Source organism: Peromyscus eremicus, unplaced genomic scaffold (assembly GCF_949786415.1).
Source record: "Peromyscus eremicus unplaced genomic scaffold, PerEre_H2_v1 PerEre#2#unplaced_60, whole genome shotgun sequence".
In the NCBI taxonomy this organism is placed as follows: domain Eukaryota; kingdom Metazoa; phylum Chordata; class Mammalia; order Rodentia; family Cricetidae; genus Peromyscus; species Peromyscus eremicus.
Genome location: NW_026734303.1, coordinates 922827 through 941233, shown reverse-complemented (window position 1 = coordinate 941233; position 18407 = coordinate 922827). Strand labels below are relative to the sequence as shown.

General features: G+C 47.6%; 1 long non-coding RNA gene and 1 pseudogene across 1 annotated transcript; both read left to right on the top strand.

The window, feature by feature from the left end:
* The first annotated feature begins 1250 nt into the window (after positions 1 to 1250).
* On the top strand, positions 1251 to 7153 carry LOC131901244 (uncharacterized). The gene is made up of 2 exons (XR_009376446.1): positions 1251 to 1588; positions 7018 to 7153. It is a non-coding gene; the product is annotated as an uncharacterized LOC131901244 (long non-coding RNA).
* A 334-nt stretch (positions 7154 to 7487) lies between these two features.
* On the top strand, positions 7488 to 17313 carry LOC131901240 (NOP protein chaperone 1-like; annotated as a pseudogene).
* Positions 17314 to 18407: the final 1094 nt, after the last annotated feature.

Below are 18407 nucleotides of genomic sequence, written 5' to 3'. Positions count from 1 at the left end.
AATGTGTTGTATTCAGGAGACATCAATAGGCTGGGATGTACCTGAGAGGGTACAATCATTGCCTGGCATACAAATGGCATGGGGGTGGGCTGGGGGTAGAAACAGAAACGGGTGCAATCCTGTGTCTAGAATGAAGAGAAAGAACCCCTGAAAGGATCTGAGTATCAGCCCACTGTAAGTTTGGTTTCAGTGGGATTGTGGGGAGAACAAGGACAGACCACCCCTAAGACAGTTCCTCATAAATCCAGGTGAGGGGTATGGTGGCCCAGCCCAGCCCTGGGCGTCAAACTGGAAACAGTAAGAAGGTGCTGGGCTCTGGACATGCCTGTTTGGAAGCAGAGGTAAAAGGCAAGATTTGCTCATGGAAATGTGGGAAAGGAGACAAAAGGATCAACTGGAAGAATGGATCTCTATCATGTAGATGGATATGGGGGTTCATGAGAGCCATGGGACAGCCATGTCCAACAGTAGTAGTCTTGCAGTAGAGGTGCTGTTTTGAGTCATACTTCATGAACGATAAGTTGAGGCTTTACTCTCAGACTCCACATCCATGAAACAGATAACCCCCAGAGTTTGGAATTGAGGTGTAGAGCACTAACAGAACACTTGCTTTTGGGGGCTTTTTTCCCAGTACCCCCAAAAAGCAATGATAAACACTCCGAGTTTACCAATGCCTTGATATCAGAGAAGACAGACAGTTTAACACAGGATACAACACCTGAATCTATGAAGCCAGGGGACATTTGAGGGGCCATAGTTTACAGAGCAGAAGCATCTTCTGAAGTTTGGAGGTGTTTATGGAGTCAATACAGGACATGATGTAAGGGGACATAATAATAGATTGAAATGGGAAGGATCAATAGTCAAGGGGAAAATTTTTTGGAATGGGGTTGAGAAAGGAAGGAAAGGGGCTAGAGAGATGGCGTGGGGGTAAAGCAGTTGCTATCAAGCCTGAGAACATGAGTTCAACTCCCCCAGAACCCACACAAAGCTGCGAGATGAGAGATGAGAAAGGTGAACTCCCAGAAGCTCCCAGTGCAGCTAGTCCTTCATCCATCCGCAGAGGTGAACAAGTGACCTTTTCTCAAATAAGCTGGAAGGTGAGACCCAACACCAAGGTTGTCTTTTGACATCTACCATGTGTCGGGACGTACCCATGCTTGCATTCACACACAGACACAAATGGATGCACACACACCAAGGGAAAAGCAAAAAGAACTACTGCTGTGGGGGCGGGACATCCGGAATGACCAGAGGTGTTTCTGTTTGACAGCTGAGTCTCTTGGTGATGGACCCTTAACTGGGCTTTTCTCCCATGAGCACATGGATCATGGTCTGAGATGTCCCTGCCCCCAGTGTCTTTAGAAGGTGCTCTGCCCTGTGCACTCATTAGGTTTCTATCAACCTTGACCACTGAGTTCTTGCCTCCAGGCTTTAAGCTTCTTGTTCTTTTTAACTAGGAAGATGCCCTGATCTACACTCACCAGACAGATCGAGCCTCTTTGTTTCCACAGCAGCCATTGAATAATACTTAAACAGCATGCAAACCACCAACTCATGAAGCTTTCCACCTCTCAGAGTCCGTCAGGTATGTTATTACCTCATATTTGCTTGACGTTGCCAACCCTAAGTGAATTTTCCATAATTATCCACTTGAAACGAATGAATGAACTCATCTGGAAGTTCTTCTGTTGATGGTGCTTTTACTTACATTTTGGTTTGGATTCTGGTTCTACTCCTAGTGGAATAATTCATTAATTTTAAAAAAAAAGAGCTAGGTAGCTCCAGCTGGCCTCAAACTTGAAATCCTTCAGCTTCAGTCCTCAAGTGTTCTGGATTACAGGCTTACACCACTGTGCTGGATGTTATTTATTTAATTTCGAGTTTAATCATAGGATGCTGGAGAGACGGCTTAGTGGTTAAGAGTACTGGCTGCTCTCGCAGAGGACACAGGTTCAACTCCCAGTACTCACACAGTGGCTCACGGCTGCTTAACTCCAGTTCCAGAGAATCTGATGCCCTGTTCTGAGGGACACATGACAAACAGACATACTTGCAGACAAAACATTCATATAATATAAATGAAGATATTTAGTTTTTAAAAAAAGCATTTAACTGCATACTACATGCTTTAAGCTGCCTTGGTTGAGTTTTTGCTAGGACACAGACTTTCTGTAATCACCCTGCTTCTCGGTAGCTGGCATTGCAAACCTGTGCCACCAGGCCCAGCTCCTCTGGCTTATCTTCAAAAATATGTGAAATATGGGGACTGAAGAGGGGGCTCAGCAGTTAAAGACACAAGGCATATTGCTTTTCCAGAGCACCTGAGTTCATTTCCTGGCACCCACATGGTGTAACGCCCACAACCACCTGTAACTCCAGCTCTAGGGGACTCAACACTCTCTTCTTGCCTCTGGGGACACTACAGTGATGTGCACACATCCACATAGTACACCCACATATACATGTAATTAAAAATAAAACCTTACAAAAAATCCTAATAAAGAAGCCAGAGCTGGGTGGTGGTGGCACACACCTTCAATCCCAGCACTCAGGAGGCAGAGGCAGGCAGATCTCTGTGAGTTTGAGGCCAGCCTGGTCTACAGACTGAGTTCCAGGACAGCAGGACAGCCAAGGCTATATAGAGAAACCCTATCTCAGGAAAAGGGGAAAAAAAAGCCAGACCTGGTGACACAGGCCCATGTCCCAGCAACTCAGGAGACTGATTCATGAGGATTACAAGGCTTGCCTAGGCTAGATAATGAATTAAGGCTAGCCTGGAATCTCTATCTTTAAACTAAAAGTTTTATTTTAAAAAGCAATAAAGAAGCTGGACAATGGTGGCACACACTTGGGAGGCAGAGGCAGGGGAATCTCTGTGTTCAAGACCAACCTGGTCTACAGAGTAAGTTCTAGGACAGCCAGAGCTACAGAGGGAATCCCTGTTTCCAGAAAAACAAACAAACAAACAAAACAAAACAAAACAAACAAACAAAGAAGAGAAAGAGATGGGACTGGAAAGATAACTCACTAGGTAAGAGCACTAGCTATTCTTGCAGAGGACCCAGGTTCAATTCCCAGTATCCACATGACAACTCACAACTGTAAGTAAACCCCAGTTCCAGGAGATATGGCTCCCTCTTTTGGCCTCCAGGACATCATGCACACATGGAGTGCACTTACATGCAGGCAAAACATTAATACACATAAAGATAAAATCTTAAAAAAAATCCAAGTGTGGTGGAGCAGGCCTTTAAAGCCCAATATTCAGGAGGCAGAGGCTAGTATATATCTGTGAGTTCAAGGCCAGCTTGGTCTACACTGTGGTTTAACTAAATCTCAATTGTTCGATTTTACCAAAAAGACTTGGGAACCAGACACTGGAGTGAATATCTGCTAGCTCAGAGGCAGAGTGGGTACCCAGATGACCCTCCTCTGCTGATGTCCCAGAAAAAAAGGCCTTTCTCCTACGCCGTCTCTAACAAAACACTTCAAACTGAATGTCCTTTCCTTCTGCTTCCTGTGGGTCTATGTGTCCTCCCGACTCTCTCTTATTCTCTATGGTTTTTTTTTTCCTGCAAACTGGTTGCTTGCTCTGCCTCTTGACCTATGGGTTGACTTTATTTAAGCCTGTTTACAATATTCAAGCAGAAAGCTCTTGGATTAAAGGTGTATTCTAGAGCTGAGCCACACCAAAACTAGAAACAGGTTTTTCTAGTAAATAATACAATGTTGGGGTTCTCAGTGTGATAAAATATACTCAACACTACATAGTGAGTTCAAGGCTAGCCAGGGCAACACAATGAGACACTGTCTCAAAAAAAATTCCTGGGTTGAATTCCTAGTGCACCCCCATCAAAAAGAAAAAAGAGGGAAAATGCACCCATTTGGAATCTGCATAGTAGGTATACAATCATTGCTTTTACAATTTATCTATAAAAGTAATTATAGCAAAACAAGAAGAAGAAGAATGGAAGAATAGAGACTTAGCAGGTGCTCTGTACTCTGCTGAATTCCTGCAAGCAAAGAGGTACAAAGATGTAACTGCCCACAGCAGGTCTCCATAAGCCATCTCTGGCCTTATCCCTTCCAAGTTCTTGGCTAAATAAATCTGAAGTTCATATCCACTGTGTAGTGTTCTGTTTGGGCCATTTCAAAGGGAGTAGCAGATATGATGACCACGTGAAGGTATTTATTTTCTGATAATGGAGACCTCTCTGTCCTGGATAGGGCCTGTAACTGGGAGGGCCTATACCTGCTTGTAATCATCATGTGTAAACTTGCAAAACATTCTCAACAGGAAATAGATCAAAAGAGATTGCAGCTGTAGGATGAGGAAAGGAAACAGTACAAGCTGTACACAGTTTGCCAACCGGGAAAACAAGCGTGTCAGCTGGTCCTCTCCTTCAGCCGGTCCTCTCCCACAGCTCAACTCTTGTATGTGCCCCGCTCCAGCTCACGTCTGCTGTGTTGTCTTGATCAGTCCAGAGTCACAGGAACAGTCTTTTCTGCCAATTAAAGAATTAAAGGACAGGAAAGGAATGTTCCTGAAACCTTGGGAATCCCAGCAGAGCTGTTACAGAATATCTGAGAAATCGGGGACCTTCCTCAGGGTTCTTAGTTTTGTTGGTAAAATCATTTAAGAATGGACACCAACAGAAGCTGGGGGACAATTTATTAGGTTTAAAAGGAAAACTCCAGGTGAACTCCCAAGCTTGAAAGGAGAAGGAAAATGGAGAAGAGAAGGAACAAACCCCATGTTGCCTGAGATAAGGCCTCACGGAGGTCAGTCACACAGTGGCACGGAGCCACATGCCCTGGAGGGAAGCTTTGCAAATCCTCTGGTCAGCATCTGAAAAAAAAAAAAAAAGAAATAGGCCTCAGAAAGGCAGGCTGGCTTGGGGGCACCACAAGGCAGCTCAGCTAGTGGAGACATGTTAGGGGGTGGGAATTCTGGACAGGAAAAGCAAAATACCTTAAGATGAACCAGTCTTCCTAGTGGTGTCTGCTAGCCAAGTCCTCACCTACCCCAGTGGATTAACTCTTTAAAGAGGAGACAAGGAGCCGGGCGGTGGTGGCGCACGCCTTTAATCCCAGCACTCGGGAGGCAGAGCCAGGCGGATCTCTGTGAGTTCGAGGCCAGCCTGGGCTACCAAGTGAGTCCCAGGAAAGGCGCAAAGCTACACAGAGAAACCCTGTCTCGAAAAACCAAAAAAAAAAAAAAAGAGGAGACAAGGGCATGTCTCTAGTCCCTCAGCCAGTTTGGGGGCATTCCTGTACTTGTGTGTGTCTGTGTATGGTGTGTGGGAGCTCAGATGTGGCCCAAGACAAATGTTCAAGTGATTGGTTGCAGTTTTGTCGTGAGGAAGGACTATGACAAATAATTTCAGGCTAAAGATGTCATCCAAAATAGGATGCAAGAAATGAACAACGAAAATTTTCCCACTTTTGAGAAGAAAAGAAATATATATTCAAGCCTTTTTATTCCTCCCGAGACAGGGTTTCTCCATGTAGTTTTGGTGCCCGTCCTGGGTCTTGCTCTGTAGACCAGGCTGGCCTCGAACTCATAGAGATCCACCTGGCTGTGCCTCCTGAGTGCTGAGATTAAAGGTGTGTGCCACCACTGCTCGGCATATTCAAGCCCTTTGATCATACTTTAATTGTGTTATTTGGGCTGGTTGATAGCTCAGCAGGTAAAGGTGTCTATAGTTTTTTGATTTGTAGGATCAACAAAGTGGAAGGAAAGAACTGATTCTCTCAAGTTGTCCTGGCTTCTACACCCATGCCATGGGCCCAACCCCCATCCCCAACACACAGTTTTTTGAGACACAGATTTACCCTGCAGCTCCAGTTGGTTTAGCTCTTGCTATGTGGACCAGGCTGGCCTTGAACTCACAAAGACTCACCTGCCTCTCAGCCTTCTGAGTGCTGGAATTAAAGGAGTGTGCTATTACGATTGAAGTAACTTTTACATATTCACTGCAGCTCCTTGTTCACAGCAGGCACGAGGTGGAACTCAAATATCTAAGATTAAAAAAAAATGTGCTGTTGAACTAGCCCTGGTACAAAGCCCGTCTGTCTGTAATCTCAACACTTTGGGATTGTTTGAGGATAACCTGGAGTTCAACATTATAGTCTGGGATATATATATATATATATATATATATATATTGAGATCCTGTCCTCCCAAACAAATCCCTTTCCCCACAAAGAATATGTGGTACATAATTCAATGACATATTATTCAACATCAAAATAGAAAGAATCCTTTCCAGTAAACCTTGAAGGTTTTATTTTCAGTGAAATAAAAGTCACAAAAACAAGTGGTTTATGATTCTGTTTATATGGAAAGAGAAGGCAGAACCTGGGTACCAGGGTCAGGAAAAAAGGAGGAATCAGGTTTGCTGTTCAATGGGTCTAGTTTCAGCTTTTTAAAAAATTGTTTGGCCGGGCAGTGGTGGCACACGCCTTTAATCCCAGCACTCGGGAGGCAGAGCCAGGCGGATCTCTGTGAGTTCGAGGCCAGCCTGGTCTCCAAAGCGAGTTCCAGGAAAGGCGCAAAGCTACACAGAGAAACTCTGTCACGAAAAACCAAAAAAAAAAAAAATTGTTTGTTTTGGTGCTGGAGACCAAACTCAGGTCCTCCCCCCCCCTTACACACTTTACCATTTAACTACCACCTGGGACAATCTTTTAGGATTTTAGATGAAAAATGTTTGGAAGGCTTGTTGCATAGCAATGTAAACAGTACTCATAATGCTGAATTTTGTGTTTACAATTCAATAGTAAATTTAACAGGGTCTGGTAGTCCAGGTCTGTGAAGCAAACTATTTAGGAGGCTGCCCAACCTTGACTACCAGCCCAATCTGAGTAACTCTGTGAAGCTTCATTTAACAAATAATTTAAATCAAGCATGGTGGTGGGTGCCGGTAGATATAAGTACACACTGAAGCAGGAAAATGGTTAGTTTGACGCCCACCTGGGCCAGTATGATAAAATAATTTTTTTTTTCTTAAGAACAGCATAGAGCAGCTGGGTATGGTGGCTCCCACCTATAATCCTGGCCATTTGAGGGACTGAAGCAGGATTGCCACAACTCAAGACCACAGAAATCTCCGCAGACAACAACAAAAATAAAATAACAAAGGCCTCACACTGCGTTCATCGGCTTGAATTTGTTTTACCAAACCAAGCCCTGTTGACGCTTTTCCAACAATAACAATAACAAGGGAGATCCCCGGCGGGGGAGGAACAGGCCCCCACGCGTGCTTCCGCAGCGCTCCGCCCACGCTGTGTGCTCCCCCCACCCCCGCTTCCGGCCCCGCCTGCCCGAGGCTCCAGCCCCGCCTCCTGCACGAGCTTCCGCCCTGTCCCCCCCATTGTCGCCGCCCACCCCCGAGTTTCCGCCAATTGCCGCCTTGGCCCCGCCCCCCCGCCCCGGCGCCTCCGTCCATCCAGGTTCACGTCTCTCGTGCTGTCTTGCAAGCATGGAGCTCCACGGCGAACGCGTGTCCAGCCCCACAGCTTCGTTGTCTTCTGGAGACTGCTCGCAGGTCACGGTGTCCAGGGAGCTGCTGACCGTGGGGAGCGAGGGTTCGAGAGGTGAGCGGCGGCGGAGACAGGGCTGGGCTGGCGGGGCCGGGACGCTGCGGGGGGACCGGGGACTAGCAGAGCCCAGGACGCTGCGGGGGAGCCGGGGGCTAGCAGAGACGAGGACACTGCGGGGGAGCCGGGGGCTAGCAGAGCCCAGGACGCTGCGGGGGGACCGGGGACTGGCAGAGCCCAGGACGCTGCGGGGGGACCGGGGACTAGCCGGGCCCAGGACGCTGCGGGGGGACCGGGGACTAGCAGAGCCCAGGATGCTGCGGGGGGGGGACTGGGGACTGGCAGAGCCCAGGACGCTGCGGGGGGACCGGGGACGGGCAGAGCCCAGGACGCTGCGGGGGGACCGGGGACTGGCAGAGCCCAGGACGCTGCGGGGGGACCGGGGACTAGCCGGGCCCAGGATGCTGCGGGGGGACCGGGGACTGGCAGAGCCCAGGACGCTGCGGGGGGACCGGGGACTGGCAGAGCCCAGGACGCTGCGGGGGGACCGGGGACTGGCAGAGCCCAGGACGCTGCGGGGGAGCCGGGGGCTAGCAGAGCCCGGGATGCTGAGGGGGGGACCGGGGACTAGCAGAGCCCAGGACGCTGCGGGGAGACCGGGGACTGGCAGAGCCCAGGACGCTGCGGGGGAGACCGGGGACGCTGCGGGGGGACCGGGGACTAGCAAGCCCAGGACGCTGCGGGTGGACCGGGGACTGGCAGAGCCCAGGACGCTGCGGGGAGACCGGGGACTAGCAGAGCCCAGGACGCTGCGGGTGGACCGGGGACTAGCCGGGCCTAGGAAGCTGTGGGGGGACCGGGGACTAGCAGAGCCCAGGACGCTGCGGGGGGACCAGGGACTGGCTGAGCCCAGGATGCTGCGGGGGGGCACCGGCGACGTTGCGGGGGGGAACTGGGAGCTAGCAGAGCCAAGGACTCTGCGGGGGGACCGGGGGCTCGCAGAGCCTGGGACGCTGCGGGGGGGGGGGCCCGGAACCTGGCTGGGGTACCGGGGACGCTGCAGAGCTCAGGTGGCTTCGGTGGGGGGGCGGGGCGGGAAGCTGAGGAGCCCGGGAAGCTGTGGGGGACCGGGGATGCTGCAGGGTCGAGCACATTGGTGGTGGTGGGGAATACCGCGAAGCTTGGACGCGGGGGTCGAGGATATGACTGTGCCTGCCTGAGGCGGGGCAGTTCTTAGGGAACTCTACAGGGAGGACCGAGACTGGCCCGCCCGGGATGGTAGGTAACAGATGAATACGATTTTTAATAATTTTTGCCTTAGGCACTCACTTCCTTAGTGTCACCTTGGTGGAAGGAGACTTGTGTGCGGGCAATCCACTCAGCATTTCAGATAGTGTGATACAGAAGAGAAAAGCGTGGGAGAAAGAGGCAGGCGGATCTCCTGAGTTCGAGGCCAGGACAGCCAGAGTTATATAATACAGTGACACCCTGTCTCGAAAACAAAAAGAAAATTTGTAGGTTGAAATCCTTACTCAGTGGGGCTTTTGTGAAAGTTGCTTTCTCTGGTCCTCTGTTTCCACATTTTGATTCAAACAGGTGAGACTGCCCATAGAATTTCAATGAATAGAATGCATAAAAGTTCTTGGGCCTGCTTACTAAGTATCGTGGACATGATTTAAGAATCCAGTGTATCTGAAGGAGTTCCAATACCGATTGCTAAAGCTTGTGTAGTGGCAGTGTCAGGAATTTACAAACTCAGGCCTCACCGCATCCCCGATGCCTGCGGAGGTATCCTGATGACCCCGTTCTATGATGAAACCGGCATGGTGTTACACAGATAACTGGACACTGGCAGGAAAGCAGCAAAGCTGGATATTGACTCCAAGCTCTGGCTTTCCTCCGAACTTGACACTAATCAAACCGCTAGGCTTTCAGGAGAGTTCGGAGGCTCTTGGGTCATCTCTGCATTGGGAGTGACAGGCTTTTTGATTTAGAAAGTGAAGAGATTTTCTGTGTGTGAAAAGAAGAGTGGGCAAAGGCTTGAGTTGTCAGTGTCCTGTTCCAAAGCTCTCTGGGTAAGCGGGACAGGTGCGAGCAAGCACAAAATTCTCCAGGGGTGTTTTTGTTTAGATTGACGCTTTCTCGCAGACAAGTATGTTCTGTAAAAGAAGAAACGTGCTCAGTGTGGTTCAGTTTGCCCAGTTCTGCATAGCTTGTAACTTTTTGGTTCTATTTTGTGATCACAGGTATGTAGAGGGGAAGCTGTTCTCTCAGTCCATGTGGTTAGTGGGTGGAACTAAGGTCTTCAGGTTTGGGAGGCAAGCCCCTGAGTCCGTTGAGCCCTCTTTGTTGGCCCAATTTCTGACTTTTTTTTTGAGACAGGATTTTTCCGTGTAGTCCTAGCTGTTCTGGAACTTGTTCTGTAAACCAGGCTGTCGTTGAGCTCAGAAATCGCCTGCCTCTGCCTATTAAAGGCACGTGTCATCACCTCTTGCCATTTCTGACTTTAAACTCTGTGAGACTATCATTGCAGGTCCACGTTCTGTTAACTTTATTATTTAAACTTTTTATTTATTTAATGCCTGGTGCCTGAAGAAGTCCCACAGTGTCTGATCCTTTGGAACTGGAGTTACAGACGAATATGAGCCACCATGTGGGTGCTGGGAATCAAACCCTGGTGTTCTGCAAGAGCAGCTGCTGTGAGACATTTTATTTACTATGTGGCCCTGGCTGGCCTGGAGCTCAGAGACCCACCTGCCTGTCTTCTGAGTGCCAGAATTAAAGATCTGCTCCACAGTGCCAGCTTATTAGTATTACTACTATTATTTATTATATCCCCCCCCCTCCAGGGTTTCTCTGTGTAGCTTTGCACCTTTCCTGGAACTCACTCTGTAGTCCAGGCTGGCTTCGGACTTGCAGAGATCCGCCTGGCTCTGCCTCCCTGAGTGCTGGGATTAAAGGCGTGAGCCACCACCGCCCCGGCTTACTATTATTAATCTAGAAGGTGGAATCAGATGTACATTTGTTACAGATGAGTGATGGAGATGAGTGAGACGGACTGAACAGAGGAGGGGAGATGGTTGTACATGAAGAATCAAAATGTTGTAGAAGAGTGTTTGCTCCTTCTCCCTCAAGGTATCGAATGGTCCAGACTGAAGACAGTCACAGGAGCTGTTGCTGATGTCCCCCTCTCACTGTTCTGCAGGGCTGAGGGTCATCCCAGCACTGAGTTGCAGTGTATTTATGATGTAAATTGTGTGTGTGTTTTCAGGTATCTGGGACCAATTGCTCATCAGCTCTAAGCCTCATTCCAAGAAGACTTCTGCTCTTCAAACAGTTAGGATGCAGAGGAGCCCTTGTAAGTACTACCTTTCCACTCTAGGGGGCGCTCCTCCAATTTCGGCTAATTAGTCCTTTATTTGATGGAATAGTCTGTCTTCATGGCTTATATCAAACTGTAGAGTCAAATACAGCAAGTCTAATATTGTGTAAGTCATTGTCTGAAGAAATAGGATTTTTCGTCTTGATCCCCTGCCTGCACTTTTTTCAGAATACATTTTTTTTTCTTTAAACCGAAAATAATGTTGCTGGCTGAGTGAGATGTCCCACATCTGCAGTTGGAAGGCTGAGGCTGGAGAATTGCAACATGTTGGAGATCAGCTTGGGCAGTTATCAAGACTTCACGTGTTTGAAAAAAGCATTTATTGTTCACGTTTTGGAATATTAAGTTTGGTTATGGAGAACACCACTATTGGTTAACTGTTGTACAAGTCTATGTAGCATAGAAGTGGCCTCAGAATTGAAGCATTCCCTCCTAAATTAAAACATTTCCTTAAATAGTGTAAAGAGACTTTTAAGATAACAAAGGAAACTGGGCAATGGTGGTGCACGCCTTTAACCTCAGCACTTAGGGGATAGAGGCAGGCAGATCTCTTGAGTTTGAGGGCAGCCTGGACTACAGATAGACTTCTAGGCCAACCAGGGCTACTCAAAGAAACCCTGTCTTGAAAAAAACAAAAGAAAAAAAAAGGATATAGACAGTAAACAAGCTTCTGGAAGTAAATTTGCAGGAATCCCAAGACCCCTTCCCTAAGGATTACATCCACAGTAATAGTTAGTGAAGCCTAGCTGCTTGTGACTCCTGCAGGGAGCTGCAGGGAGGCAGCTTTTATGAGTTGTCACTCTTGTTGCTCTGAGTAAGCCCAGTAAACTCACTGGCTCACTACGTTGCTTTTTGGGGGGAATCTTTGCTTTAGTCTGTTGTTAGAGCCCTGTCTAGGGTGAACACATGTTAGTTCATGTCTTCTAAAGGCTAAACTAGAACTCACTATGTAGCTCAGGCTGGCCTTGAACTCATTGTGACCCTGCTGCCTCAGCCTCTTGAGTTGTGGGATTGCAAGCATCAGTTGTACCCCTCACAGCTTTATATGGTAAATCTTGTTAACAATACAAACTAACAGAGCCAGCCCCCTTCATTAATCACACGATAATATTGCTGAATTGCACGCTGATAAATGTGCTCCTCGTTGAGACTGTCGAAATAGCCTTCATAAAGTCATCAGTGTCTGTGTAAAGGCCCTTCCCCTTTATTTTCAGAAGTCCAGTCAAGATCTTTCTGTCTCTGCCTTCCCAGTGCTCGATGCAGTAATGTGCCTTGTTTTTTGGTGTTAGTGTTACAACTTGAACTTAGAACTTTTGCCAGGCTATGCACGCATTCTCGTGCTGAGCTGTATTCCCAGCCATTTCTGTATTTCTTTTGTTTTTCAAGACTAAGTTTCTCTGTGTAGCTTTGGCTGATCTGGAACTTCTGTAGACCAGGCTGGTCTCAAACTCACAGAGACCTGCCTGCCTCTGCCTCCCAAGTGTTGGGATTAAAGGAGTGTGCAGCCATTGTCCAGGAGAATTTTTCTGTTTTGAGACAGAGTCTCTCTTAAGTTGCTTAGGCTGGCCCCAAACTCCCCCTGTAGCCCAGGCAGGCCACAAAGTTGAGATCTTGCCTTGTACCAAGTAGCTGTGATGTATGTGCTTTCACTAAAAGGCCTAGCTATTTATGTATTTATCTGTTTGTTTTAGAGGCAGGGTCTCACATAGTCTAGGTTGGTCTCAAACTTCACTGTTTATCTGAGAGTGATCCTGACTCCAGATTTTCCCACCTCTCCCAATTCTAGGATTACAGTTACTGCTGCCATGCCTAGCTTTAGTTACTCTTTTTTTCTCTGCTCCTGGACAGTCTCCCCGTGCTTATCCCTGGCTGGTCTAGGACATTCTGTATAGATCATGCTAGCCTCTAACACACAGATACTCCTGTTTCTGCCTACACTGGTGTGTGCCACCACACCTGGCCTTTATTTACTCTAGGAGACTGCTCAGGCTAAGAGTGCTTGTTAAGAAAACACGAACAGAATTCAAACCCTTAGAACCCACTTCATGTGGCCACACTATAACCCCTATGGTGTTGGGGGCAGAGACTCTGTTAAAGGACTTTTAAATTGACCTCTGAAACTTTTCAAGCCAGTCCTCCATCATCTGCATTGCTCTCTCAGCGTTCTTCCAGACTCCCACAGAACAGGTCGCCAAACTTTGAATACTTAATGGTTTTAACAGCCCAGAGTTCCAAAGTTTTTCCACAATCCTAAAAATGCATGGTGTGGTCTGTCACAGCAATACCTCACTATTGTGGTACCAGTTTCTGTTCTAGTTAGGGTTTCTGTTGCTGTGGTAGAACACCATGACCACAGCAACTTGGGGAGGAAAGGTTTATTTGGCTTACACTTCCGTATTACTGTTCATTGCTGAGGGAAGTCAGGGCAGGAACCTGGAGGCAGGAGCTGATACAGAGGCCCGGAGGGGTGTTGTTTACTGGCTTGCTCATCCTGCTTTCTTACAGAACCCAGGATGGCACCATCCACATGGGCTGGGCCCTCCCCCACTGATCACTCACTGAGAAAATGTCCTGCAGCCAGGTCTTGCAGAGGCATTTTCTCAGTTGAGGGTCCCTCCTCTCAGATGACTAGCTGGCGTGGAGTTGACTAAACTAGCCAGGATGGTGGTGAAATTGGATGCATTAAATAGAATTCTGAATTGCAAATTGAGTGAAAGCTCAGATTGCCTAAAGAGAAAACCAGGAAAACTTGGCTCATTTTTGGGATGACAGAACCCAGTCAGAAACTGCAAGTTCATCTGGATCCAGATGCCTGCAGTCCTCACCTGCGGCCTGTCTCTCAGCTCTGCTTTCTTGGTGTTGGAGTGATCTAAAGATGGCTATTCCACAGCTGTGGAGAGTTGGCTGCTTTATGAGACGTTCCAGACCCACATTCATCACTTACTTGGTTTTTTTCTCTTTCGCTCCCAAGTTGACCACTTCCTGGCTTGGCTAGAACACCCTGTTAGCTTAAGCCACAAGGCAGATTCTGGTGGGCAAGACTACAGAATACATAGGCTTGTTCAGGATAAGAGAGACAGTAATGACCCAAGCTCAAAAGGAAGGGCAGGGCACGGTCTGTGCAGGATGATGGGAAGTTGGAAGCCAGTTGTGAATTAGCCTGGGCTACATAGCAAGCCTGTTTCCAAAAAGAAGATGGCTGGTGTTGACACTTGCAGGTGAAGGTGGGTAGATGTTGGGCAGGTGACACACCTTCCAGGTAACTGAAATAGTAAAAAGTAGAAGTGGGACCCCATTAGTAACCTTGACAGCCTTACTGTAAAGACCATTAGGTCATTCTGCCTTTTTTTTCCCAGTCACCTTGTTGAATGCCAGCCTTGTAGAATTTTATACTTTTCAGGATGGAAGAGAAACACAAAACATTTGAGTAATAATTGCTGAATTGTGTGATCTTTTTGCTTTGGGAGTTTCAAATAGAGACTGAGAGTATAACTGATTGGCAGAGCCCCTGGCCTAGCAAAAGTAAGGCCCTGGTTCAATCCCCAGCAATCTCCCCTTACCCCCCCCCCCACCACCTAAGGTAGTTGAGAAGCAAACGGATGTTAAGAGTTGATGGATTGGGCTGGAGAGATGGCTCAGTGGTTAAGAGCACTGACTGCTCTTCCAGAGGACCAAGGTTCATTTCCCAGCACCCACATGGCAGCTCACAACTGTCTGTAACTCCAAGATCTGACACCCTCACATAGACGTATCTGGAGGCAAAACACCAGTGCAAATAAAATAAAAATAAATTATTAAAAAAGTGGGTGGATTTATTGTTGCTCTGCTCTGAAGTGTTCGACTGGGAGTTGTGGAGTCTGGGATTTACTAACACGTCTGCATGCTGTGTTTGTGCTCCACAGTGTTAGACCAGGTTCAGGCCTTCCTCCCACAGATGGCCCAGGCAAATGAAAAGCTATGAAAGGAAATGGCGGCTGCTCCAGCTGATTGCTTCAATATTGAGAATATTGATGGGACATCCAGAAACATCATACAGATGGTAACTGTGCCCTATTTCTGTTTCATGGGATGGAGTTAGTGTGCTTGTCACCAAAACGGGAAAGAGTGATACTTCGTAATTTTGTTCTAAAATAAAATGTTATTTTAAAGTTTGTGAACACCTTCACACAGGCAAGATGGTGGAATGTACTTGGGAGTTGCACAGTCATGTTACCCTGTTACTTGCACAGTCACATTACTGTGTTACTTGCTGTTCAGTGCTGAGCACAGCTGTTGACGTTAACAAAGAAGCAGGGCTTTGTACAGTGACGGCCACTAACCCTTTTTTAAGGGAAGGGCTATATATTTGGCTCAGAGTTCAAGGGGACCATTTTTTTCATGGTGGGAAGTTGTGCGTGAGGCTCCGTCTGGTGGCAGAAGCTCGTGGCATGCTACAATTTCATTTTCTATTCAATACTTTTTCCCTCTTTTTGTCACTTTGAAAGTATAGAAACCATTCTTAGTTGAAGAGCTGAACAAAATTAGGTAGCAGGCAGGATTTAGCCTGCTGGTTATAATTTGCTGGCCCTTGCTCAGAAATGTAAATCCCATTAAGGCAAGAGTTGTGGAGTGTTTTTGAGGGAGTGGGTTGGGGGGCAGCCCTTACCTGTGGCCCAGGTTGGCCTCATTGTCAGTCCTGCTTATCCCCACTGCTGGGGTTACAGGTTGGGATTGTAGATGTGTCACTTAAGTCTGAAGTGTCCAGTGTCGTGCCTGACTCCAGGCCAGTGGTTCTCAACCTGTGGGTCTCGACCTGCCTATTGGAAAACACAGATACTACATTATGATTGTAACAGCAAAATTCCATTTATGAAGTAGCAGTGAAAATAGTTTCCTGTCTGGGGGTCACTACAGCATGAAGAACTGTGTTAAAGGGTCACAGCATTAGGAAGGTTGAGAACCACTGCTGTAGTCCATTTTTGAGAGAATGCTGTTGGCTGTGTACTAGGCAAGAGGAGCCTCCTTTTGTTTTTTACTTTCATGTGTGTTGGTGTTTCACCTGCATGTATGTCTGTGTGAGGGTGTCATATCCTCTGGAGTTACAGGCAGATTTGAGCCACTGTGTGGTTGCTAGGAATTGAACCCAGGTCCTCTGAAAGAGCAGCCAGTAAACTTAACTGCTGAGTCATCTCTCCTGCCCAGGGAAAGCATTTTTAAAGGCATAAGTAAAATCAATCTTTCAAACTTCTCTTACGATGTATTCTGGCACCTGAGAACATGGACGTGCCATTTATAATTAAGCACACAGCCCAATCTGCGCTCTAGAATTTATAATGGATATTGATAGCTTCCTCTGCTGCTTTTATTTAAGAATTACTATTTTTTGTGTGCACGTCAGTGTGTCCGGCACCTATGTGGGTGGGTGCCCGTGGGGGCCAGCAGAACCAGAAGAACGTTAGATTTCCTGAAGCTGGAGTTGAGGTGTTAGGAGCCACTTGGTTGGTCATGGGTGCTGGGAACTGAACTGGGGTCCTGTGGACAAGCACCTCGACCCGCCGAGCCTTCCCTGGGGCCAGCTGTACTCCTTTATCTTTTCTGGTTTCTTGAGACAGGGTTTCTCTGTGCAGTTTTGGTGCCTGGCCTGGATCTCGCTCTGTAGACCAGGCTGGCCTCGAACTCACAGAGATCAGCCTGCCTCTGCCTCCTGAGTGCTGGGATTAGGGTGTGCGCCACCACCGCCCGGCACTAGCTGTTGCTTTACTACAACATGTTACAGAACTGCCCTGAAGTAGATTTCTCAACCTGACACTTCTTACAGGATGTGGCCTTATTTGAGATGAACCGGTCAGATTCAAAAGAAGAGGACAGCTCAGAAGAGAGCTCACAGGACGGCTCTGAGGACAGCTCAGAGTCTGAAGATGAAGACTGCATCCCCTCTGAAGTCACCATAGACACCATAAAGCTTCCGAATGCAGAAGGTGGCAGAGGCAAGATTGAAGTTTTAGACAGTCCGGCAAGTAAAAAAAAGAAGCAGTGAGATAGGCCAGTGAAAAGAGGCAGGTCCTCCCTACCTGCGACTGGGGGAAGGTGGTTCTGGGGTGATGGGTCCAGGGTCCCTGTGATGCTCTTTCAGTGTCAAAAAGAAAAATTTGCAAGTCTGGGTGTGTTCTAAATAGGAAGTGTTCCGATCTTGACTACAGAGAGGGCAGCGCCCTTGAGTACTGAGAAGGGAAATAGGGAAGAAATAACTTTTGATTGGTTGGTTACATGAGGCATTTGCCTAAGTTGACATGGTCTGAACAGTGTGGCCTGTGACTCAGTGAAGCCCATCTACACTAAAATCTGGCTACTAGTTAGAACATTCCCGCTTCCAAATTGAGGGTTTTGGTTTTGATTTGTTTCTGTACCAAGGCAGATTGTAGTTTGTTATATAGGAACTGGGATTAGAGACCAGCCCAGGATAATGGCCCCTGCCATTTAAGGTATGATGGTGGCTAGATTTTGTTTGTTTTGTTTTTGTTTTTGTTTTTTGAGACAGGGTTTCTCTGTGTAGCTTTGGTGCCTGTCTTGGAACTCACTTGGTAGCCCAGGCTAGCCTCAAACTCCAGAGATCTACCTGGCTCTGCCTCCCGAGTGCTGGGATTAAAGGCGTGAGCCACCACTGCCCGGCGATGGTGGCTAGATTTTATTAAAGGAAACCAAAATTGCCTTTTAAAGATTTGTAAATGGACAGCATTCAGATCCTGTAAAGGCATACTGAGCTCTTGCTGTAAAGAGGTTTAGTGTTTACAAGTCTCTGTGTGCTGCTATATGTATATGAATTCATGTAAACATTGTCTTCAAATTGTGATGGTACCGACAGCCCAAAGAATGACTAACTAAGCTTACAGAGTGGTGGGTGACGTGGGTAGCTGTTCTGACTCACCAGTCCTGATTGTGTTTTGTCAGAGCTAGCAAGTGCCAGAGGTGGGAGAACGAACCATCCCTCCAGGAGGCTACTTGAGTATAGGAGCATGCCCATTACCTGGAGGACATGGTAACAGCTCTCTCACTTCCTGGTGGTTTGACATTCCATGTGTTGATGCTTACATCCTTGCCTCCTCTGAGCCAGGGTCTCTAAAGACAGGTTATGAGGCCTGGACCCAGTTTCCCACTTTCCAGCTCTGTCTGCACCTTCTTTCCATAGTCCTGAGTCTTAGAAAGAGGTATTATTGCTCATCTTCCCCCCTGAGAACTGAGCCATTGGGCTGCTATGCCAAAACAAGAGGAAAGACTACAGCCATGGATGCATACTCCTTAAGTGATACAGGCAGTCAGAAGGGCACATACCCCCATGGTAGTGACCTAAGCCAGTGGTCAAAAACATCTTGCACATCTGTGCAAGTATCACATCTTAACTGGGTTTTCTGGTATCCAGTGTCCACACACAGATCCCTAGCACAGCTGTGCATATACCCAGAGCCAGTCTGTAGCCTGTTTTTCCAATATCCAGGTTTCTTGG